Source organism: Centruroides vittatus, unplaced genomic scaffold (genome assembly GCF_030686945.1).
Source record: "Centruroides vittatus isolate TY-2023 unplaced genomic scaffold, ASM3068694v2 scaffold_520, whole genome shotgun sequence".
NCBI classification, from domain to species: domain Eukaryota; kingdom Metazoa; phylum Arthropoda; class Arachnida; order Scorpiones; family Buthidae; genus Centruroides; species Centruroides vittatus.
Genome location: NW_027122712.1, coordinates 447143 through 466837, shown reverse-complemented (window position 1 = coordinate 466837; position 19695 = coordinate 447143). Strand labels below are relative to the sequence as shown.

Below are 19695 nucleotides of genomic sequence, written 5' to 3'. Positions count from 1 at the left end.
AATTGATCAATCATTCCAAATATGCATAATTTCATTTCGAATTATTTTCAATTAAATTATTTTTATTGGAACTTTTTGATTAATTTTCAAACTACTAAAGCTAGCTAAAAAATTCGAAGTTTGGAAATAATTTTGCCTGTCTGACTTTTGATTGCACAATTCTTTGATGTTTCTTTATTTTCTTTCGAAATTTATATTTATTTTCCTTGGAAAATGATAAGATAATTTCAATATAGCTTTCGTCGTATTTATTTATTTTTCACACCGGGTAGAGGCTCGAGTAAGTTGAATTTTATTTAAGATAATTTCAGTTATTATCGCTGTTAATCTTGTTACGACAATCGAATGTCTTTCTAACAGCATATTTTTGAACAATGTATGCTCTGAAGTTAATTGAATACAATAAAATATTATCCAATTGAATAAACAGTCTAATATCTGCTCATTTAATTACATTGCAGTTACGTTTAATTACTTCAGACTGAATTTCAAAATTCTTAACAATTTTGATTTTCAAAATTGGATATTCATTTTCTTACCTACAAATACAGCTGTATTTGTTAAAATCTGTTATTGGCCGTTGTTCGGAAATAGCTGCGGATGGTCGTTATTAAAGGTTTGTGTTAATTAATATTAGGAAATTGACTTTTAAGAATGACAGATAATTTTAAAATGATTGAAGAATATTGGAACAAACTCACTCGGCATGCACTATTTATGAACTCACTATTCAGACGCATCTTACCGCATATTTTGTTTCTGTTTCTTTCGATATTAAGATACTCAACAGTTAAGCTGAGCAAGTATGGAGTATAGATAGACGAAAAATATTTCATATTGAAATAATTTATTTATTTATTCATTTTTGCTTTTACTACGTTTTGGGCTCAAAGGAGACCTTTCTCGATACCCATCGTGGGTTTGTCAGGCCCACAATGGGGAGCATAAATGCCGAGTGATGAACTGATGGAATAATATATTCAGGACGATTTGTCTCGGATATATCATTGCTGGAGTTTTCCGCTCGGATCCCGGTTTTTCAAAGTGATAGACTGATGCATTTTCAGCCATTCATCCTTCAAATAGGTCAACTGTATAATAAATAATATTTTATGACGAAATTAATTATGATTCTAGCAGTATATTTTTGGGAAAGTAAACACATATTAGTGATATTACTAGAAATCTTCTTAACGTTAAACCTATCCTATGGAATCGGCTTGTAGACCGTAGTTTGAAAAATGCTGTTTCTTGAAGTTCATTTAAAGGAGGATGCACACATGCGGTGCGGCAAGGAAAAGCGGTGAAGCAAACGCGTCTTCTCCGCGCGGCAGGACGACCACACAAGCGGCAATCCGTTTACATTTCGGCGCATGCGTTCAGTATTCAAGATGGCGAACGATATTGACACTCCGCTATCCACGTGTTCACAAATTTTGTTTTGTACGGCTCGTTTTATTTAGCTAGAAGATTTCGTCGAAGATTCGAATGAATATTTTGGATTAGAGATATCGTATTGGCAAGAATCTTGCCGAGATATTTTGTTGGATCGATAAAGAACTGATGTACAAAATAGGCTTATTCTTCGATTAAGATCTCTCAATAAAGAATACTATTTCGAGTAAGATTCGGTTGTTTTGTTCTTTGAATTAAATAATATATGATTACTGTATCTGTGTAGAATTTGTGTTAAATTTATTATTCTTTCCTCTTTATTCTGATGTTAGTTATCTCGGTTAACCACGTCGAACTTTCCGCCATTAAAACACCACGTGATTGTATTTTCTCACGTGACTGCCAGACGAAATGTTATTGGCTGATAGAAACGCGTCTTGGCGGCGGCCGCCGCGAAAGATAGAATTCGACCAACTTTCGCGGCATGGGAAAAGCGGCACGAAATAGACCTCTGCGGCGAGAAAAAGTGACGTCATTCTGCCGCTTTTCCTTGCCGCGCCGCATGTGTGCATCCGGCTTAACTCTTGCGTTAATCGATGTAAACTAAAAACTTAGTATTGTATTTAACAAAATTTTTACGAATCTATTATATACATGTACTGTAGATATATTAGAGGTCGTTGACTTGTAATAAATATGCAACTCTCATTTTGATGATAAGTGAAACAAAGAACATTGTGAACTAAATAAAAATGATTTGATTTACGATTACGATACACTTACTTGAATAAAAATTAAATACTATACATTACTGAATAAATTAAAAAGAATAATTTAACATGGCATTTATATTTGAATCAATCGAATATAAAAATACAGGTATGATTTAAAATTTATATACTATGACATTTTTTATAAAAATTGAAAAATTCAGTTTTCTTTATGAGTAATTACCATTATTCTATACCATTAAAGTGTTTCTATTTGTCATGTTTACAGTTTATGTAAACAGACGGCCGGATGGTCGAGTGGCCAGAGTGGTAGCATACTGCTCTGGGATTGAATCGGACGGTCGAAAAAACCCCAGAAATTTTTCGGGGTTAATACATCCAGATATATTAGGCCCGTCCCTCACTACCCGAACTCCCCATTGTGAGCCTGATCGAATCCATAATGAATAAGACTTTGCTTTTTGGACGGAGAGTTAAAAAAAAGTTTATGTAAACAGTTAATAAATCGTATTATTTGATAGTTATATCGATTAAATACACATTATATATTTTTACAGGTAATTCTTTTATTTTTCTTCTTTTACTACTTTGTTCAGGTTTAAAGTACAAGTTAAACAAACACCAATAATTTCACAATTTGGCGAAACTAATGATCATCGATATTTCATAATCATCACCAGAGCACGCTCTATCTGTTTTTATATTTTTACAATTTTTTTTTTTTTTTTTTTTTTTTTTTTGCGGAGGCAGTAGCCTAAAATGGAAGGTCATCTCCATAACTTTGTGAATTTTAAGGATTGCTGATGCTGTAACGGTGAAAAAGAAGGACTAAAGCAAGGTTTACCTGTGTGAAAAAGTCGTATTTATATTTTTATTTATTAAATGTAATCATTATATTTTAATTTTTGTGTAATGTCACAATCTTCCTTAACGCGAGAAGTGAGTCGCTTATTAAAAAAAAGATTTGTAAATACCGATTTCAATTAATAAAATATACATTTGTCGTTTAAAGTACTGGCAATTCGTGTCAAAATAGAAAACAATAACTGACATTGCTGTAAATATTGTAGGATGAATAACTATTGAGATAGATGGATTAGAACGCTCCTATCAACTATCTTATACTAATATAATACAAATGTTAGGCACAGATAGATTGGAATAAATCAAAATGTTCCAATTTACGAAATATGTAGGCTTGTACCAATATTTTATTTATTATATTAACAGATATAGGCTGTATTGATATTTTAAAATGTTATATATATATATATATATATAACAGTTTTAACTATAAAAATCTCTCTCAAATTCAAATACTGCATTTATAAACTAGATAGACGAAATTATTTTCATTTAATTTAAATACAAATCGTCCAATGTTTATTTTTTAAATCAAATATTATTTACATTCAAATATCTTCGTTGTTACCTTATGAACTGTCTTACCGTCCTCTATTTAACTCGTAAGAGGACACTCCTCCATTGAACAGTATTGTCTTCCCGTCCTACTTTTGAATACAATTTTAATTGTTCTTTATTGTTAATTCTACTCTATTATTTCTGAAATATTAACGACGTTTTAATATTTTATAGAGTCATAACAGTAACTCCGCGTCAAGTAAAACGTCAAAAACTGACTATATATAGGCTATATAGAAAACAGACTTGCGATTTTCGGGGGTTAATTTCTCCGTCAAAAAAAAAAAAAAAAAAAAAAAGTATTTTCTTTTCTTCTTCATCCGGCACCAGAGAAAAATACTATTGAGTTTAGAAATATGAAATTTTAAACTTAAGTCTCTCTCGTTATCAGTAAGTTGCCGGCAAATCTTCCGGGTAGATCGATCAAAGTTTACGGGGTTTCCCGTAGAGCTATTTATTTTTATGGTTTTATTTTATGTTTATAAGAATAAAATTGCATTTAAACGAATGATTTTCATTCAAAATGTTATCCAGAATAACAAAAGTTCGAATTTATGCCAATTAAGACTTTTTATAACAATTTTACTAACTGCGTATTGAAAGCGTTTGGTCTGCGGCCGTCGTCGAAAGCAGACTGAACTGCACATCATCAATAGCACAAAAAGAAAATCTCCACGCAATGCAAAAAGCTCTGTACATCAGGGCCGGCGTGACCTTTTGCGGGACCCGGTTCAAAAATTTTGCGGGATTAGAATACATTCAAATCCTATACTTATAATAAATAATTCCTTATTGTGAAATTTAAGTACAAAGGATGTTACATATATTTTTTGTAAGATGAATATTACATAATTTTTCTCGCTATTTTCGCCGCCAAATCTTTGATTACGTCATCAAAATTGATTGAGTTTGCTACTTCTCTTTCTATTGAAAGAATAGACAGAGATGTAAATCGGTCTTGGCTTATCGATGATCGAAGATAATTTTTTATTAGTCCAACGTTGAACACGGTAACAATGGGATAGCCTGATGCGTCTTTGTTTAATCCACTCAAGCCCAAAATAAGACTACATGTGAAAATTATTTTTAAATATTATTTATTACTACATACTAGACTAAATAAAAAGTAAAAATAAAAAATGTTTGCCTTTAGATTTTAATTTCCAGGATATAAAGACTTTATGGACTTACACTGAACTTCGATGATTTTTGTTACGCCTTCAAACCGAATCATCGCTACTAAAAAAAAATGTTTTCCATCTGTTTATGGTATTATAATTCTGTTAAAAGTTAATCAAAATTGATGTATTCTAATTGGGTAATTACCTTAACACCTAATGTCCTCCGCTTCCGTGTAGCAGTCGTGCCAACGTTTGATGACAACATTTAATAGCGATGTTAAGGCCGAAGTTTTAAACGCGAAAACGTGTAGTCGGATGTTCAGCGCCGCTTTCCTGTAGTCCTAGAAGTTTGACAATGGCGTTTGGAAAATCAGTGGAATCTTGCTCGACATTCCAAACACAATTGTCAAACTTCTAGGCTTACATGAAAGCGGCGCTGAACGTCCGACGTACACGTTTTTGCGTTTAACACTTCGGCCTCAACCTCGCTAATTTCAACGTCCGCAACACGCTGCAACGAAATATTTCAATGCAAAGACGAGAGAGAAAATCTTGCACTCATGTCAGTGTGCAGCAAGTTGTCATCAATTAGAGGATTATGCGATTGCATTTTCCACACACCCGAATATTCAATCTACTGTACAGGGAGTCCTGCAAAATGTCTGATGAGCTTTCGTACACCGCGGGGCCGGGTTCCGGCGAATGCGCTGAACCTGCTTCGCGCCGGCCCTGCTGTACATACTTATAGAAAAGCTTATAATTTCTTGAAATTAATAATTAATTCATTAACCATTCATTAAGAAAACACAATTGATATTTAAACAAAATCATCTGAGATGTAAAAGAATTGCGCTAAGTAAACAATTATGACAATTTGGACGACAGACAAATTTTTCCTTAGTATTTTTACTTTGGTAAAGATAAGCTTGATGCTTCGAAGCGAAATGTAGAAAATAATAGTAAAAGTCTTATGGGTAAAATTTCGAAGCGCGAAGCTTATCTTTACCAAAGAAAAATTCCCATGTGAAAGACTTCAGACTCATCTAAATTTTTTACTTGATGCACTTTTTTTACATCTCGGATGTTTTTGTTTAGATTTTCTTTTTCTAAAGTAATAGTTTCGTCTTTATCAATTCCCAGAGTAACAGAAAGAGAAAAGTACTGTTAGAGTCGGACAAGCGAATAAAATTTAGACTCGATTAGAGTGGCGTTATGCAACAATTGATAATAATTCTAACATTGAGTTTAAAACCCTATTTATTATCTATTTAATGTTTTATAATGCAATAAATACAGTATTTATAATCAACTGCTTTTTTTTTTATAAATATCAGGACTCTGTTGTACCTGCAACTTTTTTTTGGTACAAGAAAGTTGACATCTAGTTGGGCAGCTTTTTTTTTACAATTATTCTTAAATTCTGAAACACAGAGACACAAAAACTCCAAGTAATCATAGTAAGGTTTTCTGTAACTATGCCTTGACATTGGTCCGGCATAGCACTAGGCACCGACACAGAATAATAAAAGTAATAATTACGATTTTCCCGCCACTAAGAACTGGTAAAAATATCAAATCAAAAATGTAGCCGAAAATGAACAAGACGAAATCTTATAGGATATTCGAATTCAAATAGATAAAGTATTGGTGCACGACACACCAGAAAAAACCATAGAGGAAAAAGAAGAAAGCATGGATCGTCGACGTTGCGATACCTGGTGACAGTTGGGTGGAAGAAAAAAGAATTGGAAAAGATCACAAGGCAAAATACCGAGACCCAGACTGAAATATAACGACTAAGGGACAAACCGGCAGCGGTAGTCCCAGTGGTCATCGATGGAAGCTATATCTATAAACTTGAAGCAGCACTTGAGCAACAACTAAACATTGACATCCAACAAGAAAAATTATATCCAAAATTATGAAATTTTGGATATAATTTGTATAATCCCTCATCAAGTTTTCTGATGCAAAACACCTCACATGTATGCTTCGGAGTTATTTATATCCATAAACCAACTGCACAGCTATATCATCGATATGTTTCATTGTCGACCATAAATTGACATAATATTAAATTATATTTGAATTTGGCACGCAGTGCACATCTATCAGAACCAGCCCTGTTGAAAGCATGTGACAATCTACTAAAAGATTTGTATCTATTCCCCTGCTTTCAATGCAGACGTCGTATTTGAATGATTAATTTCTTCACACCCGTTTTAAAAGTGTCCCGAGTGTAGCTTTGCTTACTTTAATTGCCGTTAAATTAAAAATAAATTATAAAAACTTACTCGGTGAAATAAAATGTGCCGTGGATATACATACCTGGTACAATATATTGTTCAATTGTATTAATATACTTTTTAACATAGAATTAACAAATTTATTAAAAAATATAATTTATTATATTTATCTACATAATATCCTGCTTTTTTATTCAAAATGTACCCTTTCTTGATATTAAATTTCTTTAAGTCTTTACATATATTAGTTCTAAGTTTGTCTTTTTCTTCTTTTTTAAGATTACATTGAAAAATTGCACCTTCTATATCTGCTATAGTATTTATTATTCTATTAGAAAAAGGAAAATTCATACCAGCGCCATAAGACAAAATCCCTTGGTGTTTCCTTTGAAGACAGGTTAAGTACCAAATTTCATTGCCATTCTAATTTTTCTTCCTCTGATGGCTAATCAAATAATTTAGACAACTTAATATTTTTATTTCTTATATAATTTTTATTTTTAGGTGATATTAAAGTTAACTTGTTTTTATTAAGTCCTTTTTTAAGGTTTTTAATCTGTTTAGATATAAAACTAATTGATTTACCTTTTTTCCTGATAACTGATTTTATTATTAACCTCTCTATTTTCCACGCATCTTTACAAATATCATTTTTGATAGATTTTCTCAACTGAAGTGTTTTTGAGGTGGTTTTAAATGTAAATTTGAATATGGATTTGAATGTTAACAGCGGAATGCTGGGAATTCTTTGTAAATTATATAAGTGGTTTCTCTTAAGTTTTTGTCGGAGCATGAACTGTGTACGACTGGACCTACTGAAGAGGCCTTCCATAGGCGAAATGCATTTAGGAAGTTTATTAATGTAAATAAAAGTTTTCTTTGCAAGTTGATCTCCTTTTTACCCTTTTTTAACTTTAATTCTTTTTTATTCATTGTTGATACAATGTTTTAAATAATTTTTTTGAAGTTATAAGATATCCATAAGTCAGAGGAGAAAGAAAAATATATTTTTTTGTGTATTTTACAATTACATAAGAAGTGAAATAGTCTGACTCCATCGTTTTTATAATTTTTTTGGATAATTTTTAGTATCTGGATTAAATATAAGAGAGAACTTTCTATTTTATCAAGTAGCAATATATCATTGCTTTCCATTTTATGTTTCTTCCAGAATAATAATATATAAATCAATGGATTTTTATATTTATCCACAAACATATCAAAACTTACAAGTACACTGATAATTTAAGGCAACCAAAAAATATTTCTTCTTTCCTGAAGCCATCTTCAGCTACATAGCAACAGTTACATATTTTAGAATATGTAACTGCTCCAAAAATTTTGATATTTTTATATTTACACAAAACCTTTTCATTATTAATAAGCTGTTTTAAAAATACTGTTAATTCATATGTAAGTAAATTTGGGACAGAAACTTAAGAAAGCAATCTTATTTTAAAATAATATATAAACTAAATTTATAAATCTTTTTACATTAATATCATATACTCCTGTTCCCTATATTAATATCAAAATCCACATTACATGTACTTGAAAATATTAATGGAATATAATAAATCTGTGAAACATAATATTTCAATTAATGATAATTTCATAAATTTCTTAATTTGTAAAATGAAAATTACATTTATTAAAATCATTGTAATTACTAATATCAACACTACATTTGAAGGAAGTTTATCTTTTGAAAAACTTACACTAATCTAATCTGATTCAATTAATTTTTTATTACAAATGCATGCATAAATTCAACAGTGTTGATAAGGAAAGATATCTTTTATTGTATTCTGTCAACATTCTTGAAGATATGGCTTTGTAATGAAAAAATACTCAAATGTATTTTTATTACTTTAAGCATCAGAAAAATATTTTTAAGTGAACAACGATGTATACTTCATCTTAACAAAAAATTTGACTCTGCAAAATATGATGATGTTAGTCATTTGTTAAAAAATATTTTGCACAAGTTTACTCGATGGCATCTTATAACAACATCCAGTGATGAACCCGGGAGTGGGCCAAGGAGCCCTGGCACCCTCCGAAGTAAACGAAAAAGAAACACTAGTAAGTTTTTCAAAAATATTTTCCTAATTAAAATTCATTTTTTTATTTAAATTGTGTCATGTGTTCTATTTCTATCTTACTTACGAATAATAAGTCAGATAAGATAGGAATTTTATTGAATTTGCTTAAAAATTTTTATCCATTCAACTCTGCACTCCCAAGTTTAAATCTTGAGTGCACCAATGACATCATCCATCAAATAATTTGTAGAATAAAACTATTTAGAGAGAAGGATTATACTGTTTGTAAATCTTACTAATAGATTGTGAAATTAATTAATGACTTGCCAGATCCAAGTAGTAAATGTATTTCGTGAATTTCTTGTTATGACTGCAACCACGAGGCGTTGTTAGAAAATTTGAAAGGATTTTAAACAATGTATAGTGATATTGAACCCTGGATTTATATTTATATGTTCTTTTATATTTATGTGGGCGAACTTTGCAAAGCCATGATGAGCACAGGAGATAGGTTCGGCCAAAGAGAAATGACAGAATTTCTAGAAGATATGAAAGTTCATGAATATGGACAGTTCAACTACATAGATTATGTCACTAAAGTGTCAATGAAATGAATTCAAAAGAACATATTATAAATCTAGGGTCCAATATCACCACACACTGTTTAAATTGCCACCGTATTTGATTTCAAAACTATTATTGTCCTCTGTTGTTAATAATAAGAAGAGCAACTTAAATTATTATACCTTTTTAGTCATTTTTAAGCCTGTGTATTACAATTTTGTTACGGTCCGAAATTTAAAAAATTGAAATAACTTTTAAACTAGTAATCGTTTAAATATAAAAATTTACTAAAATGTATTAAATTATATTTAAAATCTGTAGGTGTAAGTAATTCTTATAGCTTTTTAACCTAAAATAATAAAAAAAAAAAAAAAACAGATCTGTTCATACATTTGTTACAGACTAGAATTCGGTGTATATTTATAGTAACTACAGAAACGTCCTCTAAACTCCGCATTTTAAATGTCACCAGCCACGTGAATTTTTTGACAAGGCGTACTCAAAGATAAGGCAGAAAGCTACCTCTGCACCATGCCTTCCTGCTCGGCATTGGCGTGTGTCTCTCTTAGTTGGATCTGGCCACAACACTGACGAGAAATCCCATTCAGACACTGCAGCACAGATCACCAAGCCTCTCCACCACGACAAGGTGGAGACACGACGGAGAGGAAAAACTACCCCCTGCCTTGTTAGCGTATTCCTATCTCGCTTCCCGTCACTGACCAGGGTACTTATGGGTTAAAAGGATGCCAGTCGGAAATTGCGATTTTTCCGAATAATGCAAGTTTTTATTTAGAAAAATTTAGAAAAATATTTAGAAAATTTATTATATCTAAATTATTTATTTAATGTATCATTGTAATAATATATAATTTTGTGATCTCGTGTTCATTGTATCGCAATATATCTAAATTATTTATTTATTTAATAATAATAAATAAATAAATAAATAATTTAGATATATTTAGAAGAATTTAGAAAACTATTTAGAAAAATATTTAGTTAGTATTTAACTAATTTTAAAAACTACTTACTTGAACGGTAACAACTTAATTTTGTCTTACAACTTAAACAGTAATTTTTGTTCTTTTTAGAGTGAAATTTACTAGTCTATTGTTATTTAGATAATTTCGATCGCAATTTCTGACTGGCGTCCTCTTAACCCAGAAGTCCTGGTCAGATCACACGAGAATGCGGCAGATAGGAAGTACCCCGGGGGCACCACGAGGAGGTAAGGCTAGGAGGATTTGGGTTTCCGCCCCCATTTAGTCCGGAGAAACGAAATACGCGTCTCTGCGGACTAAATGAAGTCAAACAAATAAGACGCCCGATTGTTATATTACATTCTTATTATTTGTATTGTCGATTGTTTATTGTTTCGTCAATCGGTATATTGATATTTTCACAGAAATTTTTCCAATTTATAAATCAAATTCTTAACAATTATATTAATGTGTAATTAATAAATTAAATTATTGCAGACAATTTGTAAATTCGTTCTAGCAACAACATTCTCCATTGCAACTTTTTACTTATCCTGTTTTAAATTTACATAAATTCATAAACATTCACTTTTTCTAAACATATTTCTTGTTATTGTCTTAACGGTAACCACAAAGAGTTAATTATTTTACAGAGAAATCTTCGTTTTGTCATCTAGAAACACGTTGTTTTGCACTTGGAACGAACAAGGGTGGGTTTTTTCGTGCGAGTCTTAAATAAAGTCGACAGCCCGATCAATCAATGATAGGGCTACCAATTGAGCAGTGGCGCCGAGATCGCCAGTATATTAATAATTATTAATGTAATATAATTTTGGCCGGATGGCCGAGCGGTCAAGGTGGCGGCCTACCTGTTGGGATCGAAAAATCCCCAAGAATTTTTCGGGGATGGTCCGTCCGGATGTGACGGCCCCTGTCCTTCACCACCTAGCCGTCCAATTATTGGCCATGCTGAACTTATGGGCATGTACAGTACATATCCGTAGTACTCAATTTTTTTGAAGTCGGGGAACACTTACAATATATCAACTTTAACGCAGGGGTGGCAACCTTTTTGAAATCAACAGCGCACTCGGTCTAGACTATAGTATATGACGTCGTTAACGTTTGCTGATTACATTCCCATACAAAAATTATTTTACATCAGTGGCGTGCCGTGACATGTGATAATAGGGAAGCTGTGTTTCTGTAAAAAGCCGACTTCCAGGGGCAATCGGTTAATTGCGGATCAGTAATGGTCTAGGGTCCATTCGTACGTGCGGTGGCGGAAGAGACAAAGACAACAAGTATCTGACAAAAACCGTTTATTTTAACATAAATAAACTTACACTATGTACGAAATAGCTTGCTTTAGGACAATCAACTGTTCGGACGTCCTGGGCGTCGATGTGGTTCTTCGATGGTCGATCGAAGGTGGCCCCTGGACAGTGACGTTGACAAGTCTGTAGGGCACGGGGAGACTTCCTCTGTTGGCGTCAGGGACACGGTCTAAGTCCGAAGTGGCACGGGTTACAGGTTGGCACAATAGACGAGAATTTTTTTTTTTTTTTTTTTTTGCGCATTTACACACGGCGTTTTGGTTATTCGGAACGTTAACCGAGTGCCAGGTGTCAGAGGAGTATATCAATCGCAGTTCTTTCTTACATCCATTTCAATTGGTCGTTCTCCCTGAATCACGCTTCCCGAGTGGTTGGTCCCTCGTTACTAAACGTAACGAGACTCTTACCTGGAGCCAGTGCCGTAACTAGGGCGGTGCCAGCGGAGCCCAGGCACAGGGCGCAGACCCTGGGGAGGCGTAGAAATGACCTGGACCAAGTTTTATATCGTAGTTTTGGGGCGTAGTTACAGAAGCTCGCACCGGGCGCATAAAGACTAGTTACGACGCTGCCTGGAGCGCGAGAAAAGTCAAAATCGAAGACGAATTCGATCTTCCACCGATCATAGGACGACTTCCTTCCGCGATTTATGGTTTCTGCCTGGCAGTTTGATATAAACAATGGGTGTCCGACTACAAACGACTTTTACCTATGTTTTTTTTTTTAAACTAATAAATTTTTCTCTAAATTAACCGTTTTTTCGCGTCTTTCCTGACGGGTCAGACCTGTCCGGAACCTCACATTTCCATAAAAGTTTTAAACAAATACTGGAAATGACAAAAATAAACAATTTATGTATTTTAGTTCTAAAATACAAATAATACATACATAATACAAATTGATACGATACAAACAATGATAGAAAAACTTGTTTTATTAATTTTTTATAAACTAACTCTAATCGGCGATTTTTTCCGCAAAGTCGTTAATTACTTTATTATAAAAGTCGCTGGTCGTCGACTCCATCAACGTATTTGAAAGCTCTTTTTCTATCGAAAGCAACGCTAGCGACCACAATCTTCCTCCGACCGAATGTTCCTGGCCAATGTATGAATTTGCTTCGTGGTCGAAAAACTGCGCTCAACAGGGGCACTGGTAGATGGTACCATAAAAATTAATGATATTAAATCATATAATTCTTTTAGTACGTCTTTGTTCGGATCGTCATTAATTATAATACTTTTTATGTCCAAGAGTTACTTGTCAATATAGTCCGGACACGAATATAAATATTGCGATTCGCTACGTAATTTAGATAAATCAAAAAATTTCCCATAAAATTTACTTAATTTATAGAATTAAAACACACTTGGAAAAATTGTTTTTCATAATATTAAAATTATTAACATCTAAAAGTGATAAAAACTGTAAAGATTTTGTGTGAAAATCTGTCAATATAATTACAGACAAATTAAAAGAAAATTATAATTAAACATAACTTTGCAAAGAAACGTACATAAAAATAACATACTTTACTTAGATAATAGATTTATTAGATATAGATTAGATTAGATATAGATATAGATTAAATTATATAGATTATAGATTTATTTAATAGAATACTTTTTACTTTTTAAATCTTAAACAATTCACTTACAAGTTAGTCAGATAGCTCCCTGCCAGTGGCTAAGAGTGGCTAGAATCGTTGGAAGCATTAAGGTTGGTTCACATCTACAGACACCGTCAGGGCCGGATTTACTAATCTAGGGCCCTGGGCACAAATTCGGTGGGGCCCCCTTTAAGAGTAGGCAAATTTGATGATTTAGAAAATTTACACAAAATACTGTACTTTCAACTAGATTTCAACTAGGAAGTTGTAAATTTCATCTAAAAATAAGGTTATTGTAAACATACATATATTTTATTGTGTAAAACTAATTATTTTAATTTAATTGAAAAATACTTATGTAAAATTTTTTCCTGATATTTTCCGATGTTTCATAGGTTTTTTCCCGGGTTTGGTTTTCTTTGTATGTGGCCCTCATGATTAGGCCACACTAGGCTGTCGCAGTAATAGGGGAAAAAATTATGTTTAAACATAGTTTTATGGGGGTCCTGGGCACCGGCCCCAAATGTCCCTATGTAAATCCGGCCCTGGACACCGTACGTTGCAGACACGTAACGTGGCAGACACGGCACAGACAATAGTTTTCACATCTACAACCCAGCATGCACAAACGCCTTCAGGCATACTAGGAAGTGCACGCACTTAAATCATAAAGAAATGTATATTCCCGAACTAATTCAATTAATTTTTCTTTATTCATCATTTTAACCAAGCACTGTCTGTGCGTGTCGACGATGGCGTTTATACTAACCGCGCCGACTCCCACAGAGTTGTACGGGCACGGGCCGGCACAGACAAAACATTCTCGCAGACAATGCTGGCCGGTGCCGACACGATCGCTCACGCGCGGTATATGTAAATATGCCCATTGAAAATGTATGTAATAATATTTTTATGTCTGTGCTGTTACGTGTCTGTAGATGTGAACCAACCTTTACACGTGTGTAGCTTCCACCAGCTAAACCGGCTGAGGTTGATGCTCTGTAAAGCGCATGCGCCAATGCCCTTTGGCTGCTTTACACCAGGGGTGGCCAACAAGTCGATCGCGATCGACCGGTCGATCGCCAAGCCAATTTTGGTCGATCGCTAGCGATGTCTTGACTTAATGTATTATATTTGTAACCGAACGCAACTATATGCATGCAGTTATGACTCATAAGCAGGGAGTGCACTTCGTACTGAAACAGTGTATAAACATAGTGTATATTTCACACTTCCCCCTCCCCACTATGCCTATGACAACAAGTCGATCGCGATACATTTTTACGATAAAAAGTAGATCTTATGTGCACAAAAGTTGGCCACCCCTGCTTTACACCATTCAGTTATTCTCGCCGTGAAAGCTGTCTCGTAAGCGCTTCTATTCCGCCACTGACATTCGAATATACAATAGCAATCTTATCTTTTTTTTCACATGTAGTACAGAAATTTGTAATAAGATAGATAGTGCAGTTATAATAAAATATTAATTTTAATTAATTCAAAGTACGTTAAAATATGAAAATTTATATTTTAGAAAATACAAGGAAAGTGGCGCTTTCATCGCTTCCCAATGACGGCACGCCGCTGGTTAAGTAAGTAAGCCAATGACGGCACGCCGCTGGTTAAGTAAAACGAAGACGAGAATGAGAAACTACTTCACAAGACCACGATGAGAACAAGACATCACTACTATGTCTTGAGGCATTCGGTTATTTAATTTTGGGGAGCTAAGTTAAACGAATAAAAAAAATTTTAACGTAAATTCAATAAAATTCCCACCTTATGTGACTGGCTAATTCACAAGTAGTATAGAAATAGAAGACACAACACAATATATAAATAAAAAACTGAGTTTAAGAAAAGATTTTTGAAAAAGTTTCTAGTGTTTGGCTTTCTTTTTCTTTGGAGGGCTTCTTGCCCCCTGTGGGTACGCCACTGTGACGAGTCAACATCACTGCCGACTACTGGAGCATAGTTTTCTATCCTATGATGCCCGGGAATAAATATGAAGTACAATTACATAATCCTTTCAGGTCTCAATGCTGGTTGACCTATTGACGTAAATCCTCGTAGTAACTATAATAGAAACATGAAATACAAGTTCTTAAAATAAACTAAGAATTTTCTGGGAAATTTTTTGTCCTCAAACAGGTTACCTCATTAGATTTATTTTTAAGATTTTAAATATACTCTGACTAATCATTTGTGTAGTCTACTGCTGTAAAAAACGTATAAGTTATAATTTTCATTCTGTGAAACAATTTATTGATGCTTTGAAAATTTCCGAATTTTCATTTATAAAAAAAATATATTTGGGTTTATTAAATTTTCGTTATTAAAATCGTTCAGCTTAAAATATGTTAAAATATGTATGTAAAATTGTACTGTAATATGGTTTCATCAATTTTCCGGAGGTTGTATCGAATAGTATAAATTTTCTTTTCAAGTTTGTGTCCTGGTTAAAATATATTCGTTTGGTGGATTTTTGTCGCGTATGTACGCATATGTTGAGAAGTTTTTATTATAAAATTAATAATGTGTATACATATGCCTAAAAATTCTAATGATCTATGTATTAAGACTGAAAAAGGACATGTTATGTCTGAAATGCATATCGAAGAATAAATACATAAAGTATAAGAAAAATCATATGTCTGGAGGTCATTCTGTTCCGTGTTTAATCCAGTGTGATAAGTCCGTCTTTGGGAAAAGTGCGCATACAAAATAAGACAACGGACGAAATAATAAAATATGAAGAATTTTTATTATTATATTTTCAATCACTAATGTAAGTGTTTATTAATTATAACAAATGAATTAAAATAGAATTTTAAAAGAAAATACCTTTAAAGCAATTTCTATATAAAATAATACGGAATTTATTTCAGTAATACTGTATTAATTAAACTTAAATTAGGTTTATATTGTAGTTATTTCTTCAAAATTAATATTTTAATTTGCTATTTTATCTGTTTTCGTTCTTAAAACACGCGATATTAAAGAAATTATAAATAAAACAAAGAATAACGACTTCCGCGAATATTTCGCAAATCATTATAATCTCTTCCAGCTGATAGAATTAATTTTTCAATTGATAAGTTTTTACTTAGAAGTGTCCCAATTAAATTTATCAGAACTTACAAGGTTTATCGAAGTTCAAAATTAAAATTAAATTTTTTCAATAAGAAAATTGACAGAGAAAAATCATTCAAATACAAATTGAAAAGCCATTATACATATAATTTCCTCGACAGTTATATAAAAGTAACATTATTATTCCGTGCTTCTATCCATAAAGTACAGAAGAAACATATCCTCCAATATTTTTGTATCGGCAAATTGTTTCCTTTCAAAGATATAAACGTTCTTTTACTTTGCATAGGATTAGTTTATTAGCACACTACAAAAATTAGGAGTAGAAACGAGTGTACTATACACAACAACTACCTTATTTTTTATATTCGCTCAAAACCCGAGAAAAATTTTTCTTAAATTAATCATTGTCATTGGCGGACCCCCAATATAGGATATATATATACACAGATTACCCATGATATTATTATTTTATTTATTTATTGACAGGATTTTTAAAAATTACGCTACAGATAGCAGTTTTTGAACAGTAATTTTTCATTGTAGACTTTCATTTAGAAAAAGTAAGTCTCTGATCTTATAATAATTTCCTAATCTTGATAATAGGATCCTGACTTTTCCTCCAGTTAGTTTATATTCTTAATTTTATTCCACACTTATCAAAGGTGTTTCAAGGTTATAAATCACTAGGCAACAGGATATGATAGTGCAAGATTTAAATATCCGGCTTTATTATAATAAAATGTTTTAGAAAGAAAATATTAATTGTGTCTTATAAACTCACTGATGACAATTTTTATTCAAATTGAAAATGCTAAATTATCGTATTTTGTTTTATGAATGAAATATGGAATTTAAAGGTGTACTAAACAGGATAAGAAAATGTTTTAAAAGTAAAAAGTATATAATTTTCTTAATTTAGGATGTTTGGTCGTTGTTTTAGGCTATAGGCCTACAACCTATCTAATTTTCCATTTCGTGCGGGCTTACCGCGTAAGTGGCTCGTCCGAAATGAATGCGAAATAGGATGGAAAACAATGATAAATATATTAATATTGCCCATAAAATGTCAATATATTATAAGATAACTTAAGTATAAAAAGCTAAAAAAAAGTTTAAAATAATTTATATAATAAAATAAATTAAAAAATCCTACGTTAATTAAAAATTAAACATGTTTTTTGTTCTATAAATAGAAAAAACAATATTTGACGTTAAACGTAAGGACAAAACAAACGGGACTTTTACTTCCTAACCGGTTCTATTGACGCTTTATTCGCTAGAGGGCAGTATAAAATCTGACATCCTGTTAACGTCATCGCAATGACGTTTGATGATGAAATCACTTGTTGTCGAAGAGTCGAAGGGAACGGTGTGCTATCAAAATATTTTTATAATATGACGAAAATTTAACCATTCAAACATCGGTAAAGTATTCGCATTTTGAAAGGTAAGCGTTATCTTTCTTAAAGTCTTAGAAAATAGACTGAAAGTAGCCATTATTGAAATATTTTTGTCTATCACGTGACTTGATAGTAACAGAATTAATCTTTCCATTTACAAAGCTGACAAAAAAATCTCAAGTGGCATTTAATCACAATAACAGCTAAAAAGTAAACTTTTAGGAACAAAAATTGATTTTAGTCTACTGTTATGAAATTTTTAAGTATAATTTTACCCTGAAGACTTAAAATGTTTTATGAAATTTTAATATTTGTAAAATTGAACAAAATTAAAGCAGAGCTTATGGCAAATTCGTTATTTCCTTATAACAGGGAGATAAAATTTTCCTTCTGGTATGTCTGGTCTATCAAAGACATAAACATGAAAAGAAAAGAACTATAAATTAATGGCTTAAAACTAGAAGTACTGTACATATGAATACTGGATGATTATTTGGGGGTATTGATTTACACTTAATGATCTGGAATTTAGAAGATTGTCATAAACAATGTTTTGGATTTTTATATTTATCAATAATAATTACATTGTTTATGGTAAAATCTATAGTTAACTCTTTGATGAACTGTGCACCGTAGTTACGAAAGAAACTTAATAGCATTTTGAAAGCCAGTCGTCTCTTGAAAATATTAATTTTCAGAAAGATAGAACAGAAAGAAATTAAGTTGAATATTGAATGATACATATGCTGAAATTAATTTATCATTCATTTAATATGAAAACAGAAACCTATTTGTTATGAAAACAAACAAGAAACCATAAACCAAATGTAACTACTATACATATAATATTCAAAAAGGTGGTAGAAATCTAACAAGATTTCTGCTATCTTTCTGTAATGTTTCTTGTTTTTACATATGTCAAAAGTTGATTTTATATCTGACATCTGATTTTATATTAAATCTATCATTTGTAAAAGAAACTTTTGAAAAGAAAACAAATGATTACATTTAGTATATGAATGTGATCTATTACATTATCAAATCTTATTTATTTAAGTGCAGTACAATATACAATACACACTATATACAAGGATGCATACTCATTAAGCAAGATTTTTCTCTGATACCTGCATCACCATCAACAAGATGCTGATGCAGGTTCTGGGACTATAATGTAGAAAAATGAAGTTATGAAGTGAAAAAATAATAAGACCCATCCAAAAAATTACCAAACAATGATTGAAACAATCATTTTGATTATGATTATATGATTATTCTCAGTCAGTGCTAAAGGCTCTTTCAATACGTAAATTGAGCTTATGTATCCATGCCTTTTCCAGCAACATTACTTTAATACACAAACATTTTTTGCCACACTTAGGGCAAGCATCAGATTTCAACATTAACTAAATCAAATATTTATAGCAAAATACAAGTGTGGGTCAATATATGTGTTCTATTAACATCAGAAGCTATTGTTGAAATGTGTTCTATATTAAATTTTATTGTTGAAATCTGATGCAGACCCCTAAACATGGCTGAAAATGTTTTTATATTACAGTGTTGCTACTGGAAAAACTCTGGATGGTGTGATTTCTTATACTAAAGCCTTTTTTTGGGAATGCAAGTCCTATCCTTTGTGAGGAGTAGTGTTAGAAGAGGGATAGGTCTGCATTAGCAATTTGAACCACAGCTCAAAGTGAAGTTGTTTGTTTCTGATGCAATAGATATGTTATTTATAAGGATACC

At 32.0% G+C, this 19695-nt stretch overlaps 1 protein-coding gene across 2 annotated transcripts in view; it reads left to right on the top strand.

The window, feature by feature from the left end:
• The window catches only part of LOC136989387 (myeloid differentiation primary response protein MyD88-A-like), a 60728-nt gene that overhangs the window by 20135 nt on the left and 20898 nt on the right, over positions 1-19695 (top strand). The window contains exon 1 of one of the 2 annotated variants that reach the window (XM_067287505.1): positions 17763-17993. The exons of the other annotated variant lie outside the window; for it this stretch is intronic. The gene's annotated coding sequence lies outside the window, so the exon portion shown is untranslated. Of the gene's footprint in view, positions 1-17762; positions 17994-19695 lie in introns of those variants that run through there. 2 annotated transcript variants of the gene reach the window in all.